The sequence below is a fragment of the Pinus tabuliformis genome, chromosome 8 (genome assembly GCF_031772625.1).
Source record: "Pinus tabuliformis cultivar Carrire ecotype Pingquan chromosome 8, CPIR1, whole genome shotgun sequence".
NCBI lineage: Eukaryota > Viridiplantae > Streptophyta > Pinopsida > Pinales > Pinaceae > Pinus > Pinus tabuliformis.
The window spans coordinates 654,112,725-654,126,670 of record NC_142294.1 but is presented as its reverse complement, the minus strand read 5'-3'; the positions used below and the strand labels follow the sequence as shown (position 1 = coordinate 654,126,670).

The window sequence follows — 13,946 nt, the reverse complement described above, 5'->3', positions numbered from 1 at the left end:
TTAGTTTGATATCTGCTTCATTCATTTCGAAATTGCCTCTGGGTATGTTTTCTAGACATACGAATCTCTAATAGTTTAGTTAATAACAATGTGCAAAATTAAACAGAAACTATAATATATAGACTGAAAAATTCAATTGAGACTTCTATGGAACATATCAGAGTAGATCTAGAATCTACCTTGCAGGCTGTAGGGTCTTACAGTGATGTGACTACAGTCATCACTGCAGTGGAGGCTGAGCTTCATCTGATGACTTTGATTTATGGCTTTCTCCCTCAGGTTGTTGGAGTCCCATAGCACATTATGTAAAGAGTTCCTTTCAATCCATTTGCAAATATCAACTATTTCAACCACTCTAGGCCTTATGCTTGATAGACTATTTGCCATAATCTAATCCAGGTTATAAAATCTATGTTTCAATTTACCTGGCTTGCTTGAAGTTCCTTTGCACCAGGTTATAAAATCTATGTTTCAATTTACCTGGCTTGCTTGAAGTTCCTCTGCACGACTGAATATACCTTCGCATTTTAAATTCTTTCACGTTGACCTGCAAAGCTGCTTGGATTAGAAGTTCTACCTCCTCTCCGAGAAATCCATGAATTTGTTGAACCAGTGTCTTGTATCAAAAGAATTGGGGACAGATCTCTGATCCCTTATTGAAAATGGTCAACAAGGCTAATATCCACAGATAGGTGTTTGCAGTATAGAACACTGACTATCTTTGGTCTTCCTGTATATTCATTGAGCTTATTTCTAGGTTACGTCCTTCATCACAGCCCCTGATTTATCATTCTTCCGAGATTGATCCACTTGAGTTGTACGTAATGGGCAATCTCTTTTGTTCTCCAGTCTTTGGTTATCGTAAAATGATCACTACCTCCGTTCCTATTCCAAATATTTGAGATCATAGGCCATGATCGTTTGTAATGGCCTCAATATTCAAAACTTGATTGCCTTTTGCAGTTGATACTGCCCTGTTTGCCAGCGAATTGGCTACTTGATTGACAGATCTTCTGTTGTGGTTGAAGCATATTGCTTCAAGGTTTCCCAAGCCCTCTATTATCCATTCAATCTTGTTCCACAATTCTCATGAAGGATCATTATTCTTCTTGTTTAAGTTGTTGATCAAAATCTTTTACACTATGGCAAGCGAGAAGCTCTATAGCATGGTTGGGGGGAGATATTCATTACTTTTGTGTGTAACACCTAAAAGGGCTACCTGGCATAAAAAAGGTTGACTTTATATGTAAAATAGTGCTGAGAGGTTAAGATGGATCTATGGTAGTGCAATCCCCTTGATTTTAACTTGATTATAAAATCATGTATGGAAAGTAGAATTCTCTCCATTCTACTAGGCCAGTCTTGTCCTCTAAGGCTATTACATTTCCCGTTTTTTAACCTAATGTAGGACCTACATAATTCTGATGGAAATTTTGTGTGAGATATACTTGAGTACTCTTCTATGAGACTTGGCTGGTTAAAGCTACCTAAAAAATTCACGAACTTACTAATTTTTCCTCCTTGATTTCAACTTGATTGTAAACCAATGCAAGGAAAGTATATTTTCCTCTTCAAAAACTCCCTGCTACTTCTAGGCTAGGCTTGTCGTTTGATGCTCCATCAAAATATAAGATTTCTATTACATTCTCAGTTTTTGTGGCCTACTGTAGGACCTATTTAATTGTGATGGAAATTTTGTGTGATATAATTTAGTACTGTTCTATGAGACTTTTTTGGTTAAAGCTGCCAAAAAAATTCAAGCAGTTTGCCTTTTCCTTCTATCTATTTTAATTTGTATTTAAATCCTCTAATCTAATGGGAAGGCCAAATTACATCTTCGAATACCTCTAAAACAGTGGGGGCTTATTCTATGGCATAGTTCGATACGATGTTAGAAAAAGGGCAATCTTGAGTGGATATGCTAGCTTTCATTGCTTATGTACGAAGGGGGATTTGGATTGCATGCCCTTTGGCTCATAGATGGGTCCCCATCTTGAATCTTGATGTGCATGTATGTTGATTTCTAATGTAATATATGTGGCAGTCTTAAAAAATGGGCAAACTTTCTTCCTTGCAATGATTGGCAATTCTTTGAAATTGACTTAAAATTTAAGCTATTCGATTTAATATGCAGATCCGTCATTGAAGTACGAAATGGACTAACATTTCTGGACTTGATTGTAAAGCAAATAGAGATAAAGTGTCAATCTATTCGAGATATACAAATATATGTACTTAAGAGATACTTAAGAGATCGCCTGTAAGTACTTGAATCATTCTAACATTAACCTATTGCTCTGTTTTAGTTTTTTGCTGCTTGAAAGAGAAAAACTCGTTGCTCTGTTTTCTTTATTTGTTGTTTGACAGTTTGTTCGTAAAGAATCTTCAGACGAAGAAGTCACACGGTTCAAAAATTGGTGTGATGAGGTTTTGGGACACTGTCTGAGGAAGTTGATCGACCCTAAACCATATCGTTTCAGGAAGTTACAACTTGTTGCAACTGAAGATCGTCATTTAGAAAGCATACTGAGGAGGGTAGAGTCACCAAACCTGATGTGGCTACGTTGGAACAACTGTCCCTTCTCTTGCATGCCTCCTTGGATTCCGATGAAGAATATAAGGGTTTTAGAAGTGGTATGAACCAAATTGAAAAAACTGTGGCAAGCAGAATCTCAGGTTAAGGCTAAAGACAATTTTGTATTTATTCTCTTTCTTTACTATGCCACCCTAATTTATGGTAGATTATTGCTGCAATTGCTATGGAGTTGCAAGAGCTACATTTTTATGCTCCTCTTTCAATGTTCCTAGGTTGAGGACATAAACTTTGGTGAGATTGTTTCCACAGTCGCTAAACTAATATCTATTAGATTCCCTATTTCTAAAGCAAGAGCTTTTGATTTAGATATTGAATAGATGAATGTGAAAACATTCTTCTTGCATGGTGGCTTGGAGGAGGAGATAGATTATATAACAATAATAGAGCACTATGTTGAAAAAGACAGAGTCATTCGTTTGCAAATTAAGAAATCTCTCTATGGTCTTGAATAGTGACCAAGAATCTATTACCAAAAGTTTGATCCTTTCATGTTAATTTTGGGATTGAATAGTGACCAAGAATCTATTACCAAAAGTTTGATCCTTTCATGTTAATTTTGGGATTCTAGAGAACCAAATTGGATCACTATGTGTCTTAAAAACAAAATGGCGGTCATTTCCTTGTTGCATTTTGTACATAGATGATATGCTACTTTTTATTTACAATAAGGATGTGATTAGTGATTTCAAGTCTTAGTGATCAATGCAGTTTGACTTGAAAGAGAGCAGGCAGCCAGGTCTCGCAAGGTTGGACCTGTTGGTATCCTGTATATCAATCGTTGAGATTACATCAGGTGAAACATCCAGATTATGATTTTTTCCTTTCACATGGTTCTTCATATGGAGGATGAACTAGGAACATCCATAACAATGGGGTTTTTGTTGAAACGAAAGAATCAGTTGGGTTATGAATGGCTTTTTTTTATTATAGCCATTAGTAAGGCAAAATACCAGGAGTCAGTGGAGTGTGTCAACAAGCAAGTTGAGGGTTGTTCACAAATCTTCGTCTATGATCTCCTCAATATAGTCAAAAGATAAAAATATAAACATTCTCAAAAAGTTCTGCAATAGAAAATGAAAAAATGCGAGTCAAAACTCGTACCAAAAGGGTATATTTAAGAGAGAATGGGTTTTTGCGTAACCCTTTGGCTTGTCTGCTGTAAGAGAAAATTGATGGAAAAAAAAGTGAAAAGTGAAAGGTTGTTCACAAACCCGAAGCATCCTCCTGGTTGGATTGCGACGGCGAGGCTAGAGGAGGTTGCAGGGAAGATACAGGCTGCACGGCATTTGATTCAAAAAGGTATGTTCCTGCCCTGCAGAACCTTTTTATTAATTCAAATTCGGGAGTTGAATTTAATCAGAATTCAGTTAAAATTTAGTTGAGAAGTGTCAGCTCTTTAAGGTTTCATTTCTATTAGAACATCCTATTTATAGAGATTTGATTTTGGTGATTTAACTTCTCAGTTATGTAGGCTGCAAGATTTTTTTATTTAGAAGGATATTTGATTCAAAAGTGTTGTCTGTTTTGTATTTTTATGAATTATGGGTCCTCTTTTTTTGTTAAGAGTCAAATTCCAGATTCCAGTAAACCTTTCAATATTTTTTCTTAAATGTTCGGCTTTTACGATTCGTTTCTTTATATTGAACATTTCAGGTTGTGAAGAATGCCCAAAGAATAAAGATGTATGGTTGGAGGCTTGCAGATTGGCGAGTCCGGATGAAGCCAAAGCGGTCATTGCGCGCGGTGTAAAGGCGATCCCCAATTCGGTGAAGCTGTGGATGCAAGCTTCAAAGCTTGAACATGATGATGCGAACAAGAGCCGAGTGCTGAGGAAGGGGCTGGAGCATATTCCTAACTCTGTGAGGCTTTGGAAGGTTGTGGTGGAGTTGGCAAATGAGGATTTGCTTCACAGGGCAGTGGAGTGTTGTCCACTACATGTGGAGTTGTGGCTTGCGTTGACAAGGCTTGAGACATACGATCAGGCAAAGAAGGTTCTCAACAAGGCTAGGGAGAAGCTTTCCAAGGAACCTTCGATCTGGATCACTGCTGCGAAGCTTGAGGAGGCCAATGGAAACATAACCATGGTGGGCAAGATTATTGAGAGGGGAATCAGGTCCCTGCAGAGGGAACAGGTAGTGATTGACAGAGAAGCTTGGATGAAGGAGGCAGAGGCCGTAGAGCAAGCAGGGTCTGGTGTGACTTGCCAGGCAATAATTCGCAACACAATTTCTATTGGAGTTGAAGAGGAAGATAGAAAGATAACATGGGTTGCAGATGCAGAGGAATGCAAGAAGAGGGGATCAATTGAAACTGCACGTGCGATCTATTCACGTGAAGAGCCATGGAACTAGATAATCATTGGATGCCTTACTGAGAAAAGCAGTGACATACTGTCCGAGAGCAGAGGTGTTATGGCTGATGGGAGCTAAGGAAAAGTGGCTTGCAGGGGATGTCCCATCCGCTCGAGCAATTTTGCAAGAGGCTTATGCTGCAATACCCAACTCAGAGGAGATTTGGTTAGCTGCATTCAAGCTGGAATTTGAAAATCATGAGCCTGAGAGAGCAAGGATGCTTCTCGCCAAGGCTCGTGAGAGAGGTGGTATAGAAAGAGTATGGATGAAGTCAGCAATTGTTGAAAGAGAGCTGGGAAACACTGAGGAGGAGAGGTCACTGCTTGATGAAGGGCTTAAAAAGTATCCTGCATTCTTTAAATTGTGGCTAATGCGAGGACAGCTTGAAGATCATCTTGGGAACTTGGAGGCTGCATGTGAGGTCTATGAGTAAGGCCTCAAGAACTGTCCAGGGTGCATTCCTCTATGGATCTCAGCTGCTAAATTGGAGGAAAAAATGGGTGGTCTGAGCAAGGCGAGGGCAATTCTTACTATAGCTAGAAAGAGGAACCCTCAAAATCCAGAGCTCTGGCTTTCTGCTATCAGGTCTGAATCAAGGCATGGCAATAAGAAAGAGAGTGAGATCCTAATGGCTAAGGCGTTACAGGAGTGCTCGACCAGTGGCATATTATGGGCAGCATCAATTGAGATGGCTCCAAGGCCTCAGAGAAAGAGCAAGAGTATGGATGCACTCAAGAGATGTGATCATGATCCATATGTGATTGCAGCTGTTGCCAAGCTGTTTTGGAATGATAGGAAGGTCGATAAGGCCAGGATTTGGTTGAACAGGGCAGTCACTCTTGCACCAGACAATGGGGATTTTTGGTCCCAATACTACAAGTTTGAACTTCAGCGTGGAAATGAGGAGATCCAACAGAATGTTCTGAAGAGATGCATTGCTGCAGAACCAAGGCATGGAGACCGGTGGGCATCTATATCAAAAGCAGTTGAAAATTCACATCTGCCTGTTGAATCTATTTTAAAGAAAGTAGTGGTTGCTTTAGGCAAGGAAGAAGGGGTTATAGGAGTTTGAAAAACTTTTTAGAAAAAAAATCAGGCCTTCCAATTATCAATATGTTTTTACTAGCTGACAATTTGGACAGCTTATTACTCTGGCAGTATTATTGTAATCATTGTAGCATAGTTTGCTATAATAGTCATCCCAATTTTTATTTTTTTTTGAAAAGTAAATTCACTGTTTTCCTTAAATATCCCATAAGTAGCATATGGATGGTGTTGCTAATAATCGATGCTTTAAAAGCAATTGAACCCTGGTTTATGGGCAAAATATACATAAAGGTGCATAGAACCCTTACGTCTTACCATTATTCCCAACAAGGCAGGGAACATCAACTCCATCTCATAAGATAGTTTGCTATTGCTATTGTTGCCAGTGTTATTGTAGTTGTGCCATACCCAACTCCACTAATAGTTATTTGTGGTGTTTGATTCAAGTAGATACTTGTCATAGGGCAAACAACATTTTGAACTCTGGTCAGTTTCCTTCCATGATGACAGGTTGAATCCTGATCAGTCTCCATCCATGGGATTATAATGGTCCTTAGATGTGAGATTCACATGCCAAATTGAATCATTTCATAGAATGACTCCACTGCATATTACTGCCTTTCAGTTATGGCTGAGTATCTATTTTACCAAATTTGGCCAGGACTCGAGTATAATCCTAATTACATCAAACTTGAGTCTGACCCTAAGTGCCCAAAATTTTGCAAAAACCCAATTATGCAGCACAGTCTAGGAGGGGTTAACATGCCTATGAGGTATTTGAACCTTGTTGAGGGCTAAGAACAGTTTGACTTTACCAACCAACCAAACTCACTTTTGACCACTTCTAGTTACTTTAGCCTGTAGATGCTTTCATAAAAAGAAAGCAGTTGATCCAATAAAAGGAAAGGGACTGGTTGCGTGTTTCATTCCCCTTTTTTTTCTTTGTCAGCTGAAAGCTTTCCAAGAAGCATAAACCTACTGAATCATAAAACTGATTTTGTTGCCGCTCCAACTCCCAACGATATACATCACAATGTGTCATAGTTTACTATAAACCTCTATAGAGAGTGGGCAGCACTGAATCCAAGTAATTCCCCTCATCCCTTAAAAGACACCTCTAAATGTAACTAGAAATAGTTAGTAAAGGAAAAGTACAAAGATATAAGAGATCCATGTTGAACCAAAAACCTGTGCATTCACAACATAATTGGGATGGATAAAACTAAAAAACAATTATGCAGTTTGACGAAACATTCTCTTACACATACAAAATGAAAGAAGCATTGGCATACTACTATGTTTACAAATTTGAGGAGAGGCAGAGTGAGTCTTTGGGCAACACAGTTACATTTGGAGACCCTAGATGCTTGTACCGACAATATCTAGTGACTTATAAAATGATTGCCAAAATGATGCCTTTGCTATCATATCAGTCCTGTGCTATTCAAGAAATAGGACGTATCAGTATATTCTACTCACTTCGTTAAGTGATAGAATAGACTAATGTATTTCAAAATCATATCAGCATGTTCTACTCAACGAGGAAAGACAAAGAATTTCTCATTTAAATCATCCGGTGATGTGTTGGTCACTGAAGGCAACAGTGTTAACTAAGGAGTAAACCCATGTTCTCCCCAGGGCTTAGGGGTGCTATTGCTCTTACTTATTGCGCTTACCTACTCTTTGTAAAAAAAATTAACACACAACAGTTACTCAAAACAGTCCCCAGGACTAGAGTTTCAAGCTCAAGCACACTAACTTTATGTATCCTCAGTTTGAGGCAATGCCTATGAATTACTCAAATGATTGCACTCGAATTTAGACCATTGTACCTACAAAAATATAGAGTCTAGAATTGCTTTCAAGGGTATTGTAAACATTCATTCGGTATGCGTGGCTTTACCCTACTACATACCAACAGGGCACCATCCTCAATGAGTTCCTCATGAATGAAACAAAGACAGATATATTCTAGTTTCGGCCAGGTGACCTATTCCACGCATAGGCCTTAGTAGATACGAGTGACAACAGAGTACCTTAGCAGCTGCTTGGGTCTTGATGAGGCTTGGAATACCTATTAGGAACATTGTCATTAATAGAAACATCTCAAGAGCAAACTTGTAGATAGTCCTGGTTATTATGTGTCAATAGAAGTGTAATGAGCCACACTATTTGTTCCCCGTTGCCCAATCCAGCACTGATGCCCAAACTGCTATTTTTAGCACTTCTACTTTTAGCAATTTCTTGTTGCCAATTTTCAACAAATATATCACAATCCTTATGCTAACATCTATAACCATGGGGGAGTGGTGCCTCCTATTGACATAATCATTGACTGGTTGCAGTGTGAATATGTTTGTTACTTGGCCTTTTCCCCTCCCCATATGTTAAAAAAAATAAATCTATGTAATGTTCAAAAGTACCCCTTTTACATGTCCTCCTTAAAAGAATGCTCATTATTAAGTAGGACATGCCTAAAATCTATGCATTTGGGAATTTCTTTTACGACATAAATATCTCTCTATACAAAAATAATTCTTCATTGAATGTCATCAACACAACAACATATAAGCTCCAATATACCATGATCATTATGCCAACATGGGTAGCCACAAGGAGTGGTGCTTTCTACTAACATAATGGTTGATTGGTTGTAGTGTGAAGATGTTTGCTGCTCAACATTCCCCATTCCTATATCAAAATTAATAAAATCTCTCACAATATCGCTTTCACATGCCCTCCCAACAAAAATGCCCTTTACTAAGTCAAATACATGTAAAATTTGTGTGCCTTGGAATTGTTTATATCACATAGATACCTCTCTATACAAAATATTAATTCCCCGTTAGTTACGAGATGTGGTCCACAACAACATATAAGCTCCAATATACCATGCAACTTTTATCAATGGGCATAGCCACAATGGAGATGTGCATTTTATTAACATAACGATTGATACATTGTAGTGTGAATATGTTTGTTGCTTAGCCTTTCCCCTCCCTTTGTGCAAAATTAAAAGATATCTCGGTTGTAGTATGCTCCAAGCGAGAGATCATTTAATTTTGCACAAAAGGAGGGAAAAGGCTAAGAAACAAACTTATTCACACTACATGAATATGAGCCACAATATAATGAGGGTTTGTTTTATAGGATTCATCCATCGATACTATTTTATCCAATAGGTTCCCAATGTCAGTGATGGTCCTATATGTCCACATCTCAATAGGCAAACCTCTTAGCTTGATCCAAATTGGAATACATATATCAATCTCCGCCCGTAGATGAAAACAAGGGTCACATGGCTCTAGGGACAGGAATGGAGAACCTGAAACCATTTGCTAGCCAAACTGGTGTAGCATCCTCAATGCTCCTATAAATAAACCCTAGCCACCCTCATGATAGAATATGAAAAATAGGCTCATACCTAAAAACTAGAGCCTACTAGCATTGTATCCATTCATTTAGATTGTCTTCTGAGATGTGTCAACCAATAAAATTACCAATTGGAGTATTTTTCAAATAACTCTAAAATGTGTTTGACTATCAAACTTCCTAACTACTAGTGACATTCTCTTTTTCTTTCACTTTAAAACCTTGCAAGGTTTCTTTTCCTTACCAAAAATTACAAGAAATACCATACAACCAACCAATGAATCACATCTCCAATGGATCTAGCTCCACAAATTTACTCCAAAGACAATCCCACCTTAGCATAATATTTGGTCACCACTTATAAGAAAAGCAAAGCACCGTGTGAATAACAACTAAATTCCAAAGATGATGAAGATTTAGTGGATCCTCCTCATTACTACTGCATTAAAAATACCATGTAACTCATGAAATCCCTTGTCACCTTCACAAAAAACGCCATCTAACTTATGAAGTCCCTTGCTCACTTCCACCGACACCTAGCTTAAGGCTGGTACTATCACGTAACATCCATCCATATATCTTCTTATGGGCACCAACGAACTTACCACACCCACATCATTGACGAAACCTAAATTTTTTGTAGAACGAGCATGCCTCCTCTCCCTTGTTGCAAATCAAATTTTAACTAAAAAAATATATATTAAGACACATTCTCACGGGGTCCTCTTTATCACAATCCCGAGGCCCTCAACCTTTGCATGTACAAACTGTCATGGCACAATCTTAGATACCGACTAATAGCTGGTCTGGGCAACCAATGAGCATTCTGGTGGGAAATACTTCCTGTCTGGACTCTATTCCTTCCCAGGATCCTGTTTTTGTTTCCAATTGACGGGGTTCACGAATCGTGTTGGTGTGATACACTTCGGTTCAGTCGACTGCAGGAAATCAAATCGTCTGGCGAAGGGAGGTGTTGACGCTGCTGAGAGGGTCTGCAACTTGACAGAGTGATCACTTGGAAACCTGTTCTATTAGCTGCAGCCTTTGCGACTCCTCGTTGCAGGAAGAATGCAGGCGCCCGCTGTTCCCCAGCCCCGGCTGGAGTTTCTCAACACAAAATCCCCAACGAACTATGTGGCCGGGCTGGGCCGAGGGGCCACGGGGTTCACCACGCGGTCTGATATCGGGCCTGCGAGGGCCGCCCCGGACCTGCCGGACCACTCCGCCACTACCACAGGAGGTGCGTCAGCGGGCAGAGGGTGAGGCAAGGGCAGTGCCGATGCCGCGGGTGCCGAAGAGGAGGAAGAATTAGACAACGAGAAGGGGCATGATGAGAACCAGAAGTTCGATGAATTTGAGGGTAACGATGTGGGTTTGTTTGCCTCTGCCGAATACGATGAGGACGATAAGGAAGCCGATGCCGTCTGGGAGAGCATTGATAAAAGAATGGACTCTCGCCGCAAGGACCGGCAGGAGGCAAGGCTGAAACAGGAGATTGAGAAGTACATAGCCTCAAACCCTAAAATTACAGAGCAGTTTGCAAACCTTAAGAGGAAATTGTATACGCTCTCCACCGAGGAGTGGGACAGCATACCAGAGATTGGGGATTATTCGCTTCGGAACAAGAAAAAGAGGTTTGAGAGTTTTGTTCCAGTTCCGGATACATTGCTGGAGAAGGCCAGGCAAGAGAAGCAGCACGTCAGTGCATTGGATCCGAAAAGCAGGGCTGCCGGTGGCACGGAGACACCCTAGGCACAGACGTTGGTGACTGATCTCACTGCTGTTGGAGAGGGGAGAGGGACTGTGCTGTCTTTGAAGCTCGATAGGCTATCTGATTCGGTTTCAGGGTTGACTGTAGTGGATCCCAAGGGGTATCTGACTGATCTCAAGAGTATGAAGATTACCAGTGATGCAGAGATTTCGGATATTAAAAAGGCCAGATTGTTGCTCAAGTCGATTACGCAGACTAACCCGAAGCATCCTCCTGGTTGGATTGCATCGGCGAGGCTAGAGGAGGTTGCAGGGAAGATACAGGCTGCACGACATTTGATTCAAAAAGGTATGTTCCTGCCCTGCAGAACCTTTTTATTAATTCAAATTCGGGAGTTGAATTTAATCAGAATTCAGTTAAAATTTAGTTGAGAAGTGTCAGCTCTTTAAGGTTTCATTTCTATTAGAACATCATATTTATAGAGATTTGATTTTGGTGATTTAACTTCTTAGTTATGTAGGCTGCAAATTTTTTTTATTTAGAAGGATATTTGATTCAAAAGTGTTGTCTGTTTCGTATTTTTATGAATTATGGGTCCTCTTTTTTTGTTAAGAGTCAAATTCCAGATTCCAGTAAACCTTTCAATATTTTTTCTTAAATGTTCGGCTTTTACGATTCGTTTCTTTATATTGAACATTTCAAGTTGTGAATAATGCCCAAAGAATGAAGATGTATGGTTGGAGGCTTGTAGATTGGCGAGTTCGGATGAAGCCAAAGCGGTCATTGCGTGCGGTGTAAAGGCGATCCCCAATTCGGTGAAGCTGTGGATGCAAGCTTCAAAGCTTGAACATGATGATGCGAACAAGAGCCGAGTGCTGAGGAAGGAGCTGGAGCATATTCCTGACTCTGTGAGGCTTTGGAAGGCTGTGGTGGAGTTGGAAAATGAGGAGGATGCCTGGATTTTGCTTCACAGGGTAGTGGAGTGTTGTCCACTACATGTGTAGTTGTGGCTTGCGTTGACAAGGCTTGAGACATACGATCAGGCAAAGAAGGTTCTCAACAAGGCTAGGGAGAAGCTTTCCAAGGAACCTTCGATCTGGATCACTGCTGCGAAGCTTGAGGAGGCCAATGGAAACACAACCATGGTGGGCAAGATTATTGAGAGGGGAATCAGGTCCCTGTAGAGGGAAGGAGTAGTGATTGACAGAGAAGCTTGGATGAAGGAGGCAGAGGCCGCAGAGCGAGCAGGGTCTGGTGTGACTTGCCAGGCAATAATTCGCAACACAATTTCTATTGGAGTTGAAGAGGAAGATAGAAAGAGAACATGGGTTGCAGATGCAGAGGAATGCAAGAAGAGGGGATCAATTGAAACTGCACATGCGATCTATGCGCATGCCCTTACAGTGTTTGTTGCTAAGAAAAGTATTTGGCTTAAGGCTGCCCATCTAGAGAAGAGCCATGGAACTAGAGAATCATTGGATGCCTTACTGAGAAAAGCAGTGACATATTGTCCGAGAGCAGAGGTGATATGGCTGATGGGAGCTAAGGAAAAGTGGCTTGCAGGGGATGTCCCATCCGCTTGAGCAATTTTGCAGGAGGCTTATTCTGCAATACCCAACTCAGAGGAGATTTGGTTAGCTGCATTCAAGCTGGAATTTGAAAATCATGAGCCTGAGAGAGCAAGGATGCTTCTCGCCAAGGCTTGTGAGAGAGGTGGTACAGAAAGAGTCTGGATGAATTCAGCAATTGTTGAAACAGAGCTGGGAAACACTGCGGAGGAGAGGTCACTGCTTGATGAAGGGCTTAAAAAGTATCCTGCATTCTTTAAATTGTGGCTAATACGAGGACAGCTTGAAGATCGTCTTGGGAACTTGGAGGCTGCACGTGAGGTCTATGAGCAAGGCCTCAAGAACTGTCCAGGGTGCATTCCTCTATGGCTCTCAGCTGCTAAATTGGAGGAAAAAATGGGTGGTCTGAGCAAGGCGAGGGCAATTCTTACTATAGCTAGAAAGAGGAACCCTCAAAATCCAGAGCTCTGACTTTTGAATTCAAGATCTGGAGAAAGCATTAGTGCAGAAAAAAAGGACTATGTTCAATCAATTTAGTGTCCTAAATTGCTTGCATGAATTATCAACCGAGGTTTGTAGACTGATGAAGTGTGATGCACTATATGTGCTTAATTAACTTTTCTCTTACTTCATTATTTTGTATTTTTATGTTTGTTTTGGGGGCTTCTGTTCTTTGATGTCTAAGAATATACAATCTATAAGAGATTTACATGGATCTAATGAGTTTTCAAAGGAAGGATAGGTTCCTAAGTTAGTCTAATCTCCTAAAAGTGGACCAAGAATCATTTTTAACTAGTTAGGACCTAATAAGAGAAACAAATCATCTATCTTATCTACCATTTAGTCCTAATCCATGGATCTAATTCTTATAACCAAAATTAATACTAATGCAGAAGGTAATTCAATAATTGCATTTATTTAGCCATTCAACCATTCAACTTTGGAACATGATAGAATCAATCTCCTTGAAATGATTTTTTGGAATGTCAAGTGATGCAACTAAGTAATGACCTCAAAACAGAAAAGAAAAGATGACAGATTGTAAAACTGACATTATGCTGAGTAAGCTCAATCACTGCATGAATTAGATATTCAACCAATTAAGTTAGAATTGTCATCATTTCGGAATGGTTTTGAGAACATCTACTAATACAACTAATTGATAGTTCTATGCTAAGAAAATGAGTAAAAATAGTAAGAAGCTAAGCAGTTGTATATTCTCGTTACTTCATTTTTCATTTAGTGATTTCTCATACAATATCTTAGAAGAATAAGACTTGCATAGTTGTGATTTTTATCCT

At 39.8% G+C, this 13,946-nt stretch overlaps 3 pseudogenes across 2 annotated transcripts in view; all 3 read left to right on the top strand.

Moving 5' to 3' along the window:
• LOC149237256 (protein STABILIZED1-like) overlaps positions 1–6,139 on the top strand; it is a 44,865-nt pseudogene extending 38,726 nt beyond the window's left edge. Inside the window, exon 5 of the transcript XR_016246285.1 lies at positions 5,400–6,139. The product of XR_016246285.1 is annotated as a protein STABILIZED1-like (transcript). The remainder of the gene's footprint in view (positions 1–5,399) is intronic.
• Positions 2,094–5,441, top strand: LOC149237257 (protein STABILIZED1-like; annotated as a pseudogene). Its single transcript, XR_016246284.1, has 2 exons — positions 2,094–3,895; positions 4,250–5,441. The product of XR_016246284.1 is annotated as a protein STABILIZED1-like (transcript).
• A 4,295-nt stretch (positions 6,140–10,434) lies between the features above and the next one.
• LOC149237255 (protein STABILIZED1-like) lies at positions 10,435–13,117 on the top strand (annotated as a pseudogene).
• Positions 13,118–13,946: the final 829 nt, after the last annotated feature.